Raw genomic sequence first — 18,399 nt, 5'->3', positions numbered from 1 at the left:
TCAGATTTTTTAACTTTTTGGATTGACCAACAGCATGGTACTTGTTCAATAATAAAATTACTCATCAAAAATACAAATTGCCTAACATTTGTGCACATAGTGTAGATAGAGAAGCCACTAAGAATTAAGCTGGCCATACACATTGGCTAGCAATTGGCCAAAATAATCACGTGTCCGACATCTATCCCGCTTGGCTGAGGGTTCCTGTATTCATTATTAGAAAACTGCTGACAGAATTATTGGTAAGTGGTTTATCTAAAAAAAAGGATTGCTGTTGAAATTCAGCAGGCCCGATACTTCTCCCCAACATCATCATCAACATGCAGGAAGAGTCAGGAGGTGCCATACACATTAGATGGTAGTCTTAACCCCTTCATGGCCGGGACATTTTCCATTTTTGTGTTTTGTTCCTCTCATTCCCAAAGCCATAACTTTTTTTATTTTTCAGTCAGTTTGGCCATTTCAGGGCTTATTTTTTGCAGGACAAGTTGTACTTTTGAATGACTCCACTGGTTTTACCATATCGTGTACTGGAAAACGGGCAAAAAATTCTAAGTGCGGTGAAATTGCAAAAAAAAGTGCAATTTCACAGTTGTTGTTTTTTTTTTTTACCATGTTCACTAAATGCTAAAACTGCCATTATGATTCTCCAGGTCATTACGAGTTTGTAGACACCAAACATGTATAGGTTCTTTTTTATTTAAGTGGTGAAAAAAAAATCAAGTTTGTTAAAAAAAAATGGCGCCGTTTTCCGACACCCGTAGCGTCTCCATTTTTTGGGATCTTTGGCTGGGTGAGGGCTTATTTTTTGTGCACCGAGCTGTCCTTTTCATTGATACCATTTTTGGGTAGATACACTGTTTTGATCGCCCGTTATTGCATTTTATTGCAATGCAGCAGCAACCAAAAAAACATAATTCTGGTGTTTTGAATTTTTTTTTCATTATGTTGTTTACCAATCAGATTATTTAATTTTTTATATTGATAGATCGGGCTATTCTGAATGCAGCAATATCAAATATGTCTATATTTGATTTTTTTTTATTGTTTTATTTTGAATGGGGCGAAAGGGGGGTGATTTAAACTATTATATATATTTTTTTTTTTATATATTTTTAAAAACTTTTTTTTTTTTACTTTTTGCATGCTTCAATAGTCTTTATGGGAGACTTGAATCTGCTATTATCTGATTGCCTGTATTACACACAGGCGATCACCAGATCGCCTGTGTGTAGCAGAATTGCTCACTTGCTATGAGCGCTGATCCCTGGGGTCTCCTGCAGACTCCGGGTTGTCATGCCACCCCATCGGCAACCCGTGATCATGTGACGGGGTCGATTGGCAGGGACAATGACGCGCATGTGGTTTACGCGAGTTAAATGCTGCTGTCAGAGATTGACAGCGGCATTTAACTCGTTAATAGAGATGAGCGTAGTTCTACTCGAACTGTTCGCCAATCTCAAATTCGAGCTGTTTTGGGCGGTGTTCGAGCCGGTCGGCGAACACGAACAATTTGAGAAAAATTCGGCTGTTCGAGGTTATGTTCGATAACTGTTCGTGCACCAAAATCATAACTGGATTTTTTCTCAGTAATGATGAAAATTAATGTTAATACGCAGTTTGAGTGTACAGCGGGGCGGGGGGAGGGGCAGGGGATGGATCTCTGCAGGAACAATGAAGATCTCCATTTTTTTTTCTCTTTCCCGCATTTGCAGTGGGGAGGTGCAATCTGTCAGCCTATCAGCAGCGCACACACGAAGCGAAGTGCTTTTTTTCACACAAGCAAGGGCATGTGTGATTGGCAGTGTATGTCACATGTCCTTGCCCTATAAGACCAAGCCATTTTCCCCGTCGCCACCATTTTCTCACTGCTGCAGCTGCGTGTTAGACGGCACCGCTGTTGCTGTGTGCGCTATACCTTGTTAATTTCAAGCCAATTTTCGCACAAATATACAGATAGCTTGGGAGTAGGGAATAGTTGTGATTGCAGTCCTTTTAAGGACTAGGTTACAGCATTTCCTACGACTTTTATCAGGCAGGTCTGTGCTCTTAAATAGATAGATTGTGGGAGTAAAGACTAATTGTAATTGGAGTCCTTTTCAGGACTAGGTTACATCAGTTCCTATCAGTTTTTGCCAGGCAGGTCTGTGCCAGTGCTGTGCAAGTTTTTTTCACAGCATTTGGCTGAATCTAGCAAAGCTAATCCTTTTTGGCCTATTGCAGAGTGTGTTAGTCAGTGGAGTAGCCTATCTGTGTTGCAAGATATACCACCTGTGTATAGAATACCAATTTTTTTACTGCACCTAGTGAAGTAAAATCTTTTGGGCATAGCATCATTCTATTAGTCCATCTATACTGACCTCCATCAGGTTGCAAACTGAATATAATTTTTTTCTGCATCTAGCTCTGAAAAAATATTTGGGCTTCTAGCAGTGTGTGGGACTTGGTCTATTAGTCCATCTATACTGACCTCCATCAGGTTGCAAATTAAAAATAATTTTTTTCTGCATCTAGCTCTGAAAAAATATTTGGGCTTCTAGCAGTGTGTGGGACTTGGTCTATTAGTCCATCTATACTGACCTCCATCAGGTTGCAAATTGAATAAAAAAAATTTCTGCATCTAGCTCTGAAAAAATATTTGGGCTTCTAGCGGTGTGTGGGACTTGGTCTATTAGTCCATCTATACTGACCTCCATCAGGTTGCAAATTAAAAATAATTTTTTTCTGCATCTAGCTCTGAAAAAATATTTGGGCTTCTAGCAGTGTGTGGGACTTGGTCTATTAGTCCATCTATACTGACCTCCATCAGGTTGCAAATTAAAAATAATTTTTTTCTTCATTTAGCTCTGAAAAAATATTTGGGCTTCTAGCAGTGTGTGGGACTTGTTCTATTAGTCCTTCTATACTGACGTCCAGCAGGTTGCAAATTGAATATAATTTTTTTCTGCATCTAGCTCTGAAAAAATATTTGGGCTTCTAGCGGTGTGTGGGACTTGGTCTATTAGTCCATCTATACTGATCTCCATCAGGTTGCAAATTAAAAATAATTTTTTTCTGCATCTAGCTCTGAAAAAATATTTGGGCTTCTAGCAGTGTGTGGGACTTGGTCTATTAGTCCATCTATACTGACCTCCATCAGGTTGCAAATTAAAAATAATTTTTTTCTGCATCTAGCTCTGAAAAAATATTTGGGCTTCTAGCAGTGTGTGGGACTTGGTCTATTAGTCTATCTATACTGACCTCCATCAGGTTGCAAATTAAAAATAATTTTTTTCTTCATTTAGCTCTGAAAAAATATTTGGGCTTCTAGCAGTGTGTGGGACTTGTTCTATTAGTCCTTCTATACTGACCTCCAGCAGGTTGCAAATTGAATATAATTTTTTTCTGCATCTAGCTCTGAAAAAATATTTGGGCTTCTAGCGGTGTGTGGGACTTGGTCTATTAGTCCATCTATACTGACCTCCATCAGGTTGCAAATTAAAAATAATTTTTTTCTGCATCTAGCTCTGAAAAAATATTTGGGCTTCTAGCGGTGTGTGGGACTTGGTCTATTAGTCCATCTATACTGACCTCCATCAGGTTGCAAATTAAAAATAATTTTTTTCTGCATCTAGCTCTGAAAAAATATTTGGGCTTCTAGCAGTGTGTGGGACTTGGTCTATTAGTCCATCTATACTGACCTCCATCAGGTTGCAAATTGAATAAAAAAATTTTCTGCATCTAGCTCTGAAAAAATATTTGGGCTTCTAGCGGTGTGTGGGACTTGGTCTATTAGTCCATCTATACTGACCTCCATCAGGTTGCAAATTAAAAATAATTTTTTTCTGCATCTAACCCAGCCAATAGTTTTGGCCTAATACCACAGTTTGGCCACTCAGCTCTGCTCGGTTACCATCCATTGTTTTTTTGTGCAAACAACTCCAGAGTTGTGAATTAGTTAACCACCAAAATGAGTGGAAAAAGGCCTGCTGCTGGTGGAAAGGGGAATAGGCGTGTTGGGAAGGGGAAAAAAGGTTGTGTCCGTGGGGTAGGTGCAGAAGAAAGACCATCTTCCAGCCAAACTAAAATGTCTACTTCTTTTAGCGGACAATGTGATAAGATCCCTTTCTTACGGCCACGCCAATTGCTACAAATTCCAGATGAGGCACAAAAACAGCAGGTGCTTCAACGGATATCAAGTGCTCCTTTAAGTGGGCTCTCCTCCACATCAACTTCAACATCACAAATACTCCAGTCCTCAAAGGTGTCACCCAAATCGCACTTGCTTCCTCACAGCTCCCAAATCTCCAGCTGCCCGTCTGAGTATGAGGTAGAACAGATGGTTGAGTCTGCAGAGCTGTTTACTCATACTATAGCCTGGGAATCAGAGGTCGACTCCAGCGCTTCTGGGAATCCAGACGAGGAAATGATCTGCACTGATGCCCAGAATCTTTATGAGTCGGATCCAGGACCAGACGCAGAAGGTTCTGACCATAATGTAGACCCTCATTCCCAAACTGTAACTCCTGTTGGTGGAGACAATGAGGAAGACGATGATAAGACTCAAATACCTGATTGGAGCGACAACTTTAGTTTTTTGTCAGGGCAGGAACAGGTTGGCTCTGAGGACGACGGGTGTGATAACGCACAGGGTGATGATGATGAGGTCGGAGATCCCACTTACTGTCAACCCACAGTCAGCCAAGAGATGAGGTCAGCAGAGGAGGTGGAGGAAGATGCTAGTGACGACGAGGTCAGGTTGCGCCTTCCTGGACAGAGACGTAGTACTGGAAGCACGTCAACAACTGCATCCTCAAACACAACTCTGCCTCTCACCACAAGTCGTGGTGGCTCTTCAGGTCGCATGGGTGCTAAGCCTTGCATAGCCTGGGCATTTTTTCAGATCGATAAAGATGACCCAACTCGTGTTATCTGTAACATTTGTCAGCAAAAGCTAAGTAGAGGCCAAAAAATACATAGTTTGAGTACTTCATGCATGAACCGGCACATGGACATGAAGCATAAGTTGCAGTGGGAAGCTCAGTGTGCTACAATGCGGTCTAGCCGGCCGGGCCAACCACCGTCTGCCATATCTTGTGCATCCGCGGCCTCTTCATCCTCTGTGACTGGGGGGACAGCAGTCACACCTGTTTTGGGGCGCAGACCTGCCACCTCTTTACCCACAACAGCCAGCGTGATTGGCAGGTCATCATTTTCTTTGGAGGTGGTAACACCAGCTGGTCTTGAGCGCTGTCCGACATCGATAGCACCACCTTTGGATCAAGGCAACCTAACATGTCCGCCTGCATCTTCCTCACAGACCGGCAGTTTGCCGGGGACACCCTTATCAACCCCGTCTAAGCACAATAGCCAGCTCTCGGTCCCTCAGATGTGGACAAGTAAAAGACCATTTCCTCCTAGCCATGAGAAAGCTAAGAGGTTGAATTTCACCATCTGCAAGCTCTTGGCTACAGAAATGCTGCCTTTCCGCCTGGTGGACACAGAGGATTTTCGAGACCTTATGTCCATCGCAGTGCCCCAGTACCAGATGCCCAGTCGGCACTACTTCTCAAAGAAAGGTGTGCCTGCGCTCCACCAGCATGTCGCACACAACATCACCGCTTCTTTGAGAAACTCTGTGTGTGACAGGGTGCATTTCACCACAGACACTTGGACGAGTAGGCATGGACAGGGGCGTTACATGTCGCTGACTGGGCACTGGGTAACTATGGTGACAGCAGGACAAGGGGCTGCTGTCCAAGTCTTGCCGTCCCCACGAGTTGTGCGTCAATCCTCTTTATGTCATTTTTCCTCCACTGCTTCTGCCTCCTCAACCTCCTCTCGGTCTTCCACCTGCACCCAAAGCCTGTCTGGTCATGCCACAAGCTTTCTAACTGCGCAGAAGGGATCCTGCACACCTCCTTACTATGCTGGCAGTAGGGCTCAACGTCATCAGGCGGTTTTTACATTGAAATGTCTGGGAAATGTGAGTCACACAGCTGAGGAGTTGTGGTCAGCTCTGGAGAACCAATTTCATGAATGGTTGTCTCCACTGGACCTGAAACCAGGGAAGGCCGTGTGCGACAATGCTGCAAACCTGGGTGCGGCCCTTCGCCGGGGCAATGTCACACACGTGCCTTGTATGGCTCACGTGTTGAACCTGGTTGTCCAGCAATTTTTAGCCCACTATCCCAGACTAGATGGCCTTCTGCAGAGGGCACGGTCGCTGTGTGCTCACTTCCGCCGTTCGCATCCCGCAGCTCAGCGACTTACATCTCTACAGAAGTCGTTGGGCCTGCCACTTCACCGGCTAAAATGCGATGTGCCTACCCGGTGGAATTCAACTCTGCACATGTTGCAGCGACTGTGGCAGCACCGACAAGCCCTGGTGCAATACGTTCTGACGTATAGCCTGGGCCAACGAGATTCAGAGGTGGGGCAAATCACGCTGGAGGAGTGGTCTCAGATCAGGGACCTATGCACCCTTCTGCACAGTTTTGAAATGGCGACGAAGATGTTTAGTGCTGACGATGCCATTATCAGCATGACTATTCCGGTGATTTACATGCTGGAGCACATGTTAAACAGAATTCGGAGTCAGGTGGTGGCACAAGAGGAGGTGGAGGAAGTAGAGGAGGAGGAGTTGTATGCGGAAGGGCTAACATCTGCAAGGTCCAGACGGTCGGCAGCACCAGGGCGGCAGGCATGTGAGGGTGGGGGAGATGATTTTACCAGGGCGCATGGTAGCAGCCAAACTAGTGAGGAAGGTGCAGGAGCCCAGGAAGAAGTGGAGGACGAACTGATGGAAGACTCATCAGATGAGGGAGACCTTGATCACATTTCTGTTGTGCGAGGTTGGGGGGAGAGGACAGAGGAAGGAAGCATGATTGTTACCTCGCCACCAACACAACAGGGACTTGGTGCTCCTGGATGCGCAACACACATGAGTGCCTTCTTGCTGCACTACCTGCAACATGACCCTCGAATTGTGAGAATTAGAAATAATCCTGACTACTGGGTTGCCACACTGTTAGATCCCCGGTACAAAAGTAAATTTGCAGAAATTATTCCTGCCATAGAAAGGGATGCACGCATGCAGGAGTATCAGCAGAGACTGTTGCAGAATCTTACATGTGCTTTTCCACAAAATACCAGTGGTGCACGTAGTGAATCTCACAGTTCCAACTTGCCAACCGTGGGACCGTCAAGTGTTCAGCACTCAAACCGTAACAGAACCACAGTATCTGCTGGTAACATCAATTTTGCGGAATCATTTCACCACTTTTTTAGCCCATCCTTTGCAAGGCCACAGGAGACAAGAAGTCTGACACATAGTCAACGCCTAGAGACGATGGTACAGGAGTATCTCCAAGTAAACATTGAAGCCACGACTGTGTCACTGGACCCTTGCTCTTTTTGGGCTTCCAATCTGGATAAATGGCCGGAGCTAGCCACTTACGCCTTGGAGATCTTGTCATGCCCCGCAGCCAGCGTTCTGTCTGAACGTGTGTTCAGCGCTGCTGGTGGTGTGCTGACAGATAAGCGCACGCGGCTCTCCACTGATAATATAGACAGACTCACGTTCATAAAGATGAACAAATCATGGATCCGAAACGACTTTTCTACCCCTGTGTCATCCTGGGGAGAGTAAAAGCTTGATGATTGGTTAAAATCACCCTACCAACCGTTTTAAGCTTTCAAATTACTAATCATGTTTATCTGTATCTTGACTGGAAAATAATTTGGGCTTTGTAGCAGTGTGCAGCACTGATCCTATTAGGCCATCTATAATAAGCTTCACCAGATTTAAAATTAAAAATAATTTTTAGCTGCATCTAGCCCGGAAAATAATTTTGGGGCTCCGAGATGCGCAAGACACATAAGTGCCTTCTTGCTGCACTACCTGCAGCATGACCCTCATATTGTCAGAATTCGAAGTAATCATGACTACTGGGTTGCCACACTCTTAGATCCCCCAAACTTTTCGATCAACCTTTTCATTTTAATAAAGACCAAAAAAATGGTCATTTTTGAAATTATAAGCATTAGCAGGTTGTTAGAAACTGAAATCAAACAGTTTTCAACTCAAAACTTTATTCTAGGTGATGTTACATTTTCACATAGGACCCCTTGTTCGAAAGGAGCTTCTGAACTCTCTCGTCCATTGAATTTGTCAGGTTTTGGATGGTTTCTGCTTCAATTGTTTTGCATGAGGACAGAATACCCTCCCAGAGCTGTTGCTTAGATGTGAACTGCCTCCCGCCATCATAGACACTCCTTTTAATGATGCTCCAAAGGTTCTGAATGGGGTAGAGGTCAGGGGAGCATGGGGGTCACACCATAAGTTTGTCCCCTTTTATGCCCATATCAGCCAGAGATGCAGATGTTTTATGTGCAGCATGAGATGGTGCATTATCATGCAGAAAAATGATCTTGCTGTGAAATACACGGTTCTTCTTCTTGAACCATGGCAGGAAGTGCTGTTTGAGAAAATCCACATACATTATGGAGTTCATCTTTAGCGCCTTCAGGGATCCTAAAGGGGCCGACAATCTCTCTCCCCATGATTCCAGCCCAAAACATTACTCCACCTCCTCCTTGTTGGCGCTGTAGCCGTGTTTGCGTGGGGTGTCCATCAACCAGCCATCCTCCACTCCATTCATCTGGACCATCGAGCGCTGCACGGCACTCATCCGTGAACAAAACAGTTTTGAAATCAGTCTTCATGTAATGTTTGGCCCACTGGAGCCGTTTCTGCTTGTGTGAAGTGGATAGAGGAGGTCGACAGGATGGCGTATGCACAGCTGCAAACCTCTGAAGGACCCTGCATCTTGTTGTTCGGGGGACGTTGGAGGCACAAGCAGCTTCAAAAACTTGTCTGCTGCTATGACAAGGCTTTTTTGCCGCTGCTCTTTCAACCTGACGTAATTGCCTGTAGGAAAGAGTCCTCAATTTGCCCTTATCAGCACGCACACGTGTGTACTGTGAATCAGCTACATACTTCTTGATTGCCAAGACACTTCATCCTGATCATCGCACAATGTTGATTGTAGTCATGCCTTGACCTAAACACTCCACAATTTGTTGCTTCTCAGCAGCCGACACATCCTTTTTCTTTCCCATTTTGGCAGAAAATGTAGGCTGCTTAATAATGTGAGAGAGCCTTCTTAAGTAGTCTTGCCTTTCATTGGACACACCTGCCAAACTAATTAGCACAGGTGTCTGCAATTGCTTACAGTGATATAAAGAGCCCTGACACACATCACCATCAATGAGTTTAACTGACAAACAAACAAATTCTTCCCTTATCACTCCTAAACACTTTTTGCATAATAATTTGGAACGCGGTGTACATGTGCTTTTCCACAAAACACCAGTGGTTCACGTAGTGAATCTTACAGTTCTAACTTGCCAACCGTGGTCTGTATGGAATTGTTCAATAAAGGGCCCAAAATTAAGATAACATAGATGGGAGAGGTCTCTATGAATAGGAATTCCTAAGTATTTGATACCCTGTGAGGGCCAGGCAAAGGGAAAGTTGGACTGGATGGAATCCTATATGGATTTAGGGAGGGAGACATCGAGGGCCTCAGACTTCGCTGCATTGATTTTAAAATTTTACCATGTAACAAAGTGATCTATTTCAGCCATAACAGCAGGGATGGATATATGTGATTGAGTGATATATACTAGGACATCATCAGCAAATAGAGAGCACTTGTACTCGGTGCCTCCCACCTCAATCCACCTAATATTGGGGTTATGGCGAATTGATGAGAGCAGGTGCTCCGTCACTAGGATGTATAAGAGAGGGGACAGAGGACATCCCTGCCTTGTCCCATTGGTGATTGTGAAAGGTGATGAAAATGTTCTGACGCACCCCCTGGGCCTTGGGACACCCGGAGCCGGACCCTTTTTGGTGGATGCTGGTGGTTGTAGTCTTCGTGGCGGCGATCCGGTTCCGTGGCTCAGGGCGGTCAAACCAGTGGCGGAACTATTTATGTGGTTTTGATGTTTAAATGTCCGACTACGCCACCCGTGGATTGCGGTCAGAGTGAACCGCCGCTACAGGGCAGACCGCTAAGGCTGGTGTTGTGGGTGCAGCAGAGCGTAGCATAACTCCCCACGGGAGGAGTATAGCCTCAGGGCAGTGTATGCGGAGGATGGGGGTGATGGTGCAGGGCAGCAGCAGTAACGACACGGAGTCAGTGATGCAGTTCAGGGCCTTTACTCACAGTTCTTATTATCCAGACCACGTCTGCAGGTAACGGCTGCCCACGTCGTACTGTGCTCACCAGGTGAGGGGCTCAGACAACTCCCAGATAACTTTGGAGCGCTTCACAGGACCCCCTTTGTGTGTCCTTTGTCTGGCCTTTCTTACCAACACTTCTGTCCGGCTGCCTCGGGCCTCCTCTTGGTAAACTTGGCGCCAGTTTCCCTGACCCTATGTGGTGCCTTCCTAGCGGGTGGAGCAAGGGGCTGCGCCACATAAAATGTCAGAGCCTCCGGTTTCTAGCTGAGGGTCGTTTCCTGCCTCCACTAGTTCGGGGACCGGTCTCCCCCTTTGGCCTGACCCCTCCACGCAGGTGGATTCGGGCGTGCGGTGGCGACTCGCCCGTCCGCACCCCTGGGATCCCTTCATTCCTCGTTCCTGGAGCCTTCTCCGCTCCTCTTCCTTCCTTCTCCCTCTTGCAGGCCTGGGCCTCTGTTACTAGGTCCGCCTCCGGAGCAGAGCTCATGCAGAGCCCCTGCTCCCTGCCACTTCTGCTCAGACTTCTCTGCACTGAACTAAGATGGTGCCCACCTTTTATACTCCCTTCTCAATGCACCCAGGAACTGCTTCCTCCCTGCTCCTGCACTGCAGGGTTCCCCTTCCTCAGTGTTCCCTCCCCCCACTCCAGCCAGGGACAGGGACTGTCGTGCCCATCTCAGGGGCATATTGGTCGCCCTGCCCCACGGCAATGTGGTGTAATGCATGCAGGTGTCGGGTCCTGATCCACACTCCATCCTTATCTGAGAGTGAGATATCACACCTCTGGGTGAGGTGCAATACGTCTGTAGCAACCGAGCCCTCGGTGCTACAGTTCCATTTATCTTCAGCCTAGGTGACGTATTGTGATACAGGGCCGTGATTTTGGCTATAAAAGGGTCCCCTAGACCCCTACCCCAAGCTTTTTAAGAGAATCATATATGGCGTGCCAGGAGACTCTATGGAATGCTTTCTCAGCATCCAACGAGAGTATCTACTTACAAATTTTTAACTGCATCTAGCCCAGGAAATACTTTGTGCCTAGTAGCAGTGTCTGCTAGTCAGCGGATTATCCCGGCTGTTAAGCAAGCTACACCACCTGTAGTTTGGACACTTAATTTTTTCAAAGGAAATGCTTCGGGACCACGGGATACTTAGTGAAGAGCATCAGGAGGCACCCCAAGGCATAGGGGCTGGGACTGGCACTAGGATGCCTTGCGGTGGACAGCCGAGCTCGATCCTTATAAAAGCTTTTTAACTGCAGCAGCTTTAGTGGACGCTACTGGAGCTGGAATTACGCGGCTGCTGGCATGAGACTTGCCCTCCAATAGATCCTTGTAAATGGATTTAAAGTGTATTCATTCAAATTAGAGGGACAATTTAAATTAAAAAGCTTAGAGCTGCCTCCACCACAGGGGGGCTCTCTCGACCCACCAGCGGACAGGCACCAGTATTGGGAGAGGGGGGCTGGCCGTCAGGGTTCACCGCGGCTCTGGCACAAACCCGGCGACACGGAGGTGGCACGGGCAGGAGCGGACTGGCCGTCTCGGCTTCTCACTTTTTGGATTTTAGAAGGGCATGACATGCCTATATCTGTGTCTCCCCCTCCTTTTACTCCTCCACCTCTTTTCTTTTCGCATGACTATATGTACTTGTCACTTTTCCATGTGTTAGTTGTGTCTTCTGAGCAGTTTGTCAGCTTTTGGACACCTTTGAAGGTGTTTTCTATGTGTTTCTATGTGTTTTTGTTTGCCTGCCATTGGTTTTAATGGTGTTCGAAGGTGTTCGACGAACAGTTCGACGAACAGTTCGGCGAACACACGGGTGTTCGACGAACCGAACCGAACTCGAACACTACGGGGGTGGCTCAACACTACTCGTTAACAGCCGTGGGTGGATCGTGATTCCATCCGCGGCTGTTAGGGGCACATGACAGCTGATCAGATCAGCTGTCATGTGCCGGGATAGGTTCGGGCTCAGTGCTGGAGTCCACACCAAAGGAGGGAGCCGAAGTGTTGTACTATTACGGCACACGTCAGAAAGGGGTTTTCCCACGAACAAAGTTGATTTATTCAATAGATCTTGGAATAATAATAATAATTTCCACAATTGGATGTGTTTTAAAATTTTTTTCGTGTACTGAGATAATTTTATAAATGTGCCCCTGCTGTGTACTGTGTAATGGCTGTGTCTGACCGTGCAGGAACATGGTCTGATCATACCACAGCTCCTGGGCAGGGGAGGAAGCAAAAGAGAGTATAAAAACATTACAGCACAGGATCGTAAATTATTCTTTCTTAGAGGTAAAACATTTTTTTAAAAAACAAGCAGGGAAATGATTTATCTCAGAAATAGAATCAGCTGTGATCCCGTGCTGTAATGTCTGTATAATCTCTTTTGCGTCCTCCCCTGCCCAGGAGCTGTGATATGATCGGACCATGTTCCTGCACGGTAAGACACAGCCATTACACAGTACACAGCAGGGGCACATTTATAATATTATCTCAGCACAGGGACATTTTATTTAAACACATCCAATTGTGGAAATTATTATTATTCCAAGATCTATTGATTAAAATCAACTTTAAAATTAACTTTGTTCTTGGTAAAACCCCTTTGAATAGGCGGGTTTGGCTGACTTTTATGCAGTGTGTATTGGGACTTTTGGCCATGGAGAATACTCGCCCAATACGCGGATGTCCCAGAGTCAAGCAACCTTGTAGATACATTTTCTTACTTACAGTATATACGAGTTCCCAATCACGAACATGTAGTAAGTAGTCCATTCTTCTCTACTGGTCTTCTGCTGGCTTTTAAGCTGAACTATTCCAGAAGTGTTAGTCAGTGACTGTACAGATCTTCCACTGCTGCTTGCCATTTTGGAATGTACAATCTATATACAATAGAAATATCTGGATTTAGTGATGTTGTCCCGGATGTTGATGATTCAGTGCATTACCGGGACTGAGCGGAGTTCTTTCGATCTGGTGTTACATTCGATTCTTAGGTAAACAACATCCTAACAGTAATGTGTATCATAAATAATAATAATCTTGTGGAAAAATAATAAAGTTGACTGTCATGAAGCTGCAAACACACACAAAGCTTTTAGAAATCATTAATATTGAGTGTCTAGTAGAGTTTCTGCTTAATATTCAAAGGAGGAAAGCGTCTGCAGCGGGTTAAACTGATAAGGAAGGAAGTACGGTTTCAACGTCAGCCCAGTGACTATTTTTATGCTAGCAGAATGGTTTTGCTTTACTCTACATAGGAACTTGCTGTTTGGCAGAAACATTGAATTTGAGACCTGCAGCTGTATTGGGCTCTTGTGACCTATTTTTTTTCTTGAAATTTCAGGTGCATTTTTTCCTACGTCAATGATAGAAAAGTGAATTTGCAGCTCTCGTAAAAGGTATGTAAATTAGAATTACATTTAATCGTTAAGAAATGTATGGTACGGATAGTTGGGCTCACATACCCTTATCATCAAAAGTATCACAGCCTCGTATATGACAACTAGTGCAGACAAAAAGTGGAGCGCTTCCCTATAACATAACTTTTACGCAAGTTAAAAAAAGACCGTATCTTGTTGCTAGTACTATTATTTGGGTGATACATTAATTAGATGATACTTTCAATGGGATGATACTTTTATGAACACAGTACAGTATACTGTATAAAAGCATTACTTAGTCTGGTATGTGGTTCGGCTTTATTAACGTCATTCCCAACACCCAAAATACACTATTTGTATATTACAAAGTACCTGAGTAATTAATAGTAGATTAATTGTAGGTACATACAGATTCTAACAGGTGTAAACAAAATTTTGGAAAACTAAAATGTATGGTCGGTTTTGTAGCTGCCTGCAAGATTTTGTAAAATAAAGTTGATCAGTATGGTATATTGATTAACTTTGATTGCTCTTTTCTCTACCATTTGTATTTTTAAATAATAATGTTAATTCATTTATATTGATATAGATGATGGCGAAATGTTGCAAACATTTTTCTTTTATCCCCCTCAGTGTCCTGTCATGTGAAAAAAATAATTATGGAATGCTGTTTGTATATTTATATTTTAATTAAATAGTCGTATGTTATAAATTAGATGTATTGGTTGTATCTAGGCACATTGCCACTAAGTACCGTACATCCAATAATAGAGAGTGACTTACAGCCAGGGCCAGAATAAAGGCCAGTGCTTACACTTGTTCGACAGTTGATTTTGATGTTAGATACAAACAAAAATCAGTTGACTGCTTGGATGTTGAGGTCTGTCACATGCAAAACTCATAAAGCGGATTTAATGGGGATCTGTCACCTGGTTTTTACTACCTAATCTGAGAATAACATTATGTAGGGGCAAAGACCCTGATTCCAGCAATATATCACTTACTGGGGTGCATGCTGTAGTTTACATCAGTAGACTAGTTGGGCTGCTGCCTTATAGTCGTCCATATTGATAAGCTCTGTATAACCCCTCCCCCAGTACTGATTAACAACTTTCTACCTATGCACAGTGCACACACAAAGTTGCCAATCAGTGATGTGGGCGGGGTTATACAGAGCTCATCATTCAGAGAACTGCTAGATCTGCAGCCGGTAAAACAGTTTTTAAGTAAAATTGCACACATTGCTGGAATCAGGGTCTCTGTGCCTACATCATCTTGCTCTCAGATGGGATAGCAAAAACCTGGTGACCGATTCCCTTTAAAGGAGATCTGTCATCAGATTTCACAATACAAGCTATATACATTACTAAATAGATCTGACCTGATATAAATTAAAATAATTGGTGTATTAACACATTCCTCACCACGTAGCTCTATTGACATGTCCCTCCTGCTGCTGAGATCTCATTCTGCTCAGTACAACCTGCAGATGTCAGTCACTTTGACTCCCGAGCTATTTCATTCTATAGCGGGACTCATAAAATGCCCATCCTAACATTAGGATTTTACAGCCATTCTAACATGGATAAATACACCAGGCTCATCAGGTCTATACATACGTATAATTTAATAATGTGTACAGATTGTACTGTGAAATTTGGTGAGAGATCCACATTAAGGACAATAGTTAATGCTCTGAATATGCAGAAATCCTCAGCCTTATTTGCTCTGTTGATTGATCACTTAAAATAGACCATACTTGCTAATACAAAGATAGCCTAAAATATCAGTGCCACAGTAACATTTAAGAGGTTGTCCGGCCCAAATCGATGTCTGCAGTCACTCTGTGTGACTGCAGACTTATGAGTCCCCCCGGCGCAGGCACTGTACGCTGCGGAGATTCACCGATTTCAGACCCAGGACCAGAGGGTATGTATGAGTTATACATACTCCCGGCCAGTGGGAGGGGCCTCGCTTTCGTATACTTGTATGGAGACAGCCCGCGTCCCGTCTAGTTACGCGGCCGGCCAGTGGGCGTGGCCGACTAGGTAAGGAAAAGTGCCCAACAAATGGTGGACCCAGGGTAAATATATATTGATAATGTTCCAATAATGAGACTAATAAATACATCAATAATTAATTTACCTGCTAAAGTTGAAACCAGAAGTTTACATACACTATATAAAAAGACACATTTCATGTCAGATATTGAGAAAAACATGCATATCAGAATAAACCTTTCCAGTTTTAAGATAATTTGGATTTGCCTAATTTTTTATATTTGCCAAATGCCAGGATAATGATAGAGAATGTTTTAAGGCATTTTTATTACTTACTGCAAAGTCAAAACTCTACATACATTTCATTAGTATTTGGCACCATTGCCCTTAAACTGAATGACTTGGGTCAAACGTTTGGAATATCCTTCCACAAGCTTCTCACAATAGTTGGTCGGAATTTGGGCCCATTCCTCCTGACAAAACTGGCGTAACTGATCCAGGTTTGTAGGTCGCCTTGCTCGCACCTGAATTTTCAGCTTTGCCCATTAATTTTCAATAGGATTGAGATCAGGGCTTTGTGATGGCCACTGTAAAACATTGACTTTGCTATCCTTAAGAAACTTTGTTACCATTTTGGCAGTATGCTTTGGGTTATTGTCCATTTGGAAGACCCATTTCCGCCCAAGCTTTAACTTCCTGGCTGATGTCTTGAGATGTTGCTTCAGTATTGCCACATAATCTTCTTTTCTCATGATGCCATTTATTTTGTGAAGTGCACCAGTCCCTCCTGCAGCAAAACAACCCCACAACATGATGCTGCCACCCCTGTGTTTCACAGTTGGGATGGTGTTTTTAGGCTTCCAAGCTTCTACCTTTTTCCATTAAACATAACGATGGTCATTATGCCCAAAAAGTTCAATTTTAGTTTCATCAGACCACAGGACATGTCTCCAAAAATTAAGGTCTTAGTACCTGTGTGCATTTGCAAACATTAATCTGACTTTTTTATGTTTATTTTGGAGTAATGGCCTCTTCCTGGCAGAGTGGCCTTTCAGCTCATGTTGATACAATACTCATTTCACTGTGGATATTGACACAATCTTACCAGTTTCCGCCATCATCTTCACAAGGTCTTTTGCTTTTGTCCTTGTGTTGATATGCACATGTCGGACCAAAGCACGTTCATCTCTGGGACACAGAACCCGTCTCCTTCCTGAGCAGCATGATGGCTGGACATTCCCATCTTGTTTGTTTTTGCGTATAATTGTTTTTACAGATGAACGAGGCACCTTCAGGTATCTTGAAATTGTACCCAAGGATTCGCCAGACATGTGTGAGTCCACAATTCTCTTCCTGATGTCGTGGCTGATTTCTTTAGACTTTCCCATGATGCTACACAAAGAAGCAGTGTGTTTCAGGTGTGCCTTAAAATACATCCACAGGTGTGTCTCTAATTAACTCAGATGTTGCCAAAAAACAGAAGCTTCCAAACACATGACATCATCATATGGGCAGTCCAGAATTGTTTAAAGGCATAGTAATCTTAGTGTATGTAAACTTTTGACTTTGCAGTAAGTAATAAAAATGCCTTAAAACATTCTCTCTCTCTCATTATTCTGGCATTTGGCAAATATTACAAATGATGGTAATCCTAATTGACCTAAAACGGGAAAGGTTTATTCTGATTTCATGTCAGATATTGAGAAAAACATGCATATGTGTCTTTTTCTATAGTGCATGTAAACTTCTGGTTTCAACTGTATATACAATCAAACATAGGGTCCAAACAAGTAGTTAGGACAAGATATACATACTTGCAAAGGATACTCTCTGATGGCAATGAGTCAGGTAAATAAAATGCATTGTGCTAAGGTGATCAGTTCATCAGAACTACTTATCATCTATGTGGATTGCTTGTAATAAACCAGGGATGAGCGGTGGCATCCTGGGGTTTGTATTCTTATTCACTTATTATTTTCCAGTTTCTTACCTGCTTTATCTGTTACTATACATAGGAATTAGTGGACATGGTACTTATTACAAGCACATCCGCATAGATGATAAGTAGTTCTGATGAATTGATCATCTTAGCACAATGCACTTTATTTACATGTCTCATTGCCATCAGAGAGTATCCTTTGCAAGTATGTACATCTTGTCCTAACTACTTGTTTGGATCCTATGTTAGATTGTATATAGCTGGTAAATTAATTATTGATTTATTTATTTATTAGTCTCATTATTGGAACATTATCTATATATACTTACCCTGGGTGCAACCTTTTTTTGGGCACTTTTCCTTCCCTTTCTTTATTATTGCATCATTTTAATCAATAAATTTGATATACTGTATATTTTTTCATGACACTGTTGTAATGTGTCATTCCTTTTTGGTATATCTGTTCTTGGACACACAACGTTAATATATCCTTTTGTTTGTTGCTAAAGGTCATATAAATAAAAACTGCACTTTTGATAAGGAGACCGTGTTGAATAATTCAGTCTTTGTGAAAAGAGAGAAAGTATAAGTTTAAAAACAGTTGCCGGTATAACAATTGCAAGATTACTATTTTTTTTTTTAAATAAAAGTTGTGTTATGAAAATAAAAAAATTACATTTTTTCAATATATGTAACACAAATACCTGATTTAAACATTAGGTCCTTTTTACTGATTATAGCTTCCCTTTAAGATTTTAGAGCTATTATATGAGCTTTGACAATGGACATCAAAAGTGTCAAAGAACTAAGGATTAGAATATTGGATCTTCTTTGCTTA

The 18,399-nt window shown here is 43.3% G+C and overlaps 1 protein-coding gene across 2 annotated transcripts in view; it reads left to right on the top strand.

The window, feature by feature from the left end:
- CHST3 (carbohydrate sulfotransferase 3) overlaps positions 1-18,399 on the top strand; it is a 154,702-nt gene that overhangs the window by 75,821 nt on the left and 60,482 nt on the right. For both annotated transcript variants that reach the window (XR_012322121.1, XM_073685849.1), the window contains exon 2: positions 13,586-13,640. The gene's annotated coding sequence lies outside the window, so the exon portion shown is untranslated. The remainder of the gene's footprint in view (positions 1-13,585; positions 13,641-18,399) is intronic.

This window comes from Phyllobates terribilis, unplaced genomic scaffold, assembly GCF_046119375.1.
Source record: "Phyllobates terribilis strain yellow unplaced genomic scaffold, ASM4611937v1 Scaffold_5__5_contigs__length_657084704, whole genome shotgun sequence".
In the NCBI taxonomy this organism is placed as follows: Eukaryota; Metazoa; Chordata; class Amphibia; order Anura; family Dendrobatidae; genus Phyllobates; species Phyllobates terribilis.
Note: the sequence above shows the minus strand (reverse complement) of the source record. Positions and strands in the feature narration are given on the sequence as shown.